This window comes from Camelina sativa, chromosome 18 (genome assembly GCF_000633955.1).
Source record: "Camelina sativa cultivar DH55 chromosome 18, Cs, whole genome shotgun sequence".
Classification (NCBI taxonomy): Eukaryota; Viridiplantae; Streptophyta; class Magnoliopsida; order Brassicales; family Brassicaceae; genus Camelina; species Camelina sativa.
Genome location: NC_025702.1, coordinates 19,961,495 through 19,963,020, shown reverse-complemented (window position 1 = coordinate 19,963,020; position 1,526 = coordinate 19,961,495).

The following is a 1,526-nucleotide window of genomic DNA, read 5'->3' as shown; positions in this document are numbered from 1 at the left end:
TCTTCTCCGATTTTTTTTTTTTTGGTAATTAATTATTTTTCCTTCTAATCTTGATATGCTCGTTTAAGTTAACATCCTATTATGGTTATGTATGATATATATTAAAAATAATAATTTATTGTGTGTAAACAAGTTTTAACTTGAAAGAAGTACAAGATGGACATATCTAAATATATATTGTAAAATAGACATATTAGACTCGGAAATGACTAATACTGTATATATAGGTTATATAGCCTATATGTTGAAATTGATTGTTGTGTAGTCACATTTTATTTTCAGTCAATTTTTTGTTTTTAGTTTCCCCCTTCCTATGGTTCTATAGTAAATGTATACGCATACATATGACTTATTGTAGGATATTACACGCTATAGAAGTTTCCTCATGATTCATGTCCTGTCAAGTAGTGGATTATATTTTTATATTATTAAATCTTAGTGATTATATCTGATCCGCAGTTTAGGAGTGTGATTACGAAAACGACATTTCTTATATATAATCTAAATAGCATGCATGCAATATACTTTAAATTCGATAATAAAGGAAACGACATATGGTTTAGTTAATATTCATATGTGTATGTGTAAGTACAATATACATATATTTATGACATGAGATTTTGCGAAAGCTTGAAGCCCCACTTGCATGGCAGCTTACGCGAATAAGAAAGAAAGACCGATTATCGGATTATGTGTACTTTTATTACATGCATGTGGTAGAGTTGGTCATCGAGAATGTTAGAACAATTCAATGTATTCCAATTTGAACCAATAAGTGATTGAATTAGACTTGCATGTAGATATGTATATAAAAGACCACACGCTTTTTAGTGACTCTACAACTTATATGTATTGTAGAGTCAATATTTTTTAGTGATAATTTTGTAGTATAGTACAAAGATGTGTATTATATATGTTGTCGAGATAGAGACAAATACTTCGAATGTTTGGTGATGGAAATGTGTGAAATAACTAAGAAAATTTCTAAGTCATGTAATTTATACACACAAATTCCTATTCAGTACAATCAATATAATATAGGGACCCCAAAAAAATATGTAATATACTAGTTAATCAACTTATTCATAGTATATCAATATATATAAGATAATTTATCAAATCCATCAATTAAATTGTCTAAAGAAATGCAACCAATTAGAATATCAAATTTGGTGGGTGGTGAATCACTTGCTATTTAATATAGATTTGTCTTTTGAAAAGGAAAGGAGTTAATGATATGTGTATACCAAAAGAGATGAAAAGAAAGGCAGAGATATTGAAATTTGTGAGAGTAAATTCCGTTATGGTTGGTGAACAAAATTTTGCCAACCCTCGGAGAAATTTTACCACTAACTTTTCTGATCAGGTACGTACGACTTAATCTTATTATTAATCTCCTTCAGGAAATTTTGTAGTAAAATATATAGCAAGATATAACATTAAAAATGACAAAGTTTCAAACTCACGGTGACAATACTGATCTGATAGATGGGTTTGTTTAATGCATCGATAAATAAAGCCACTTA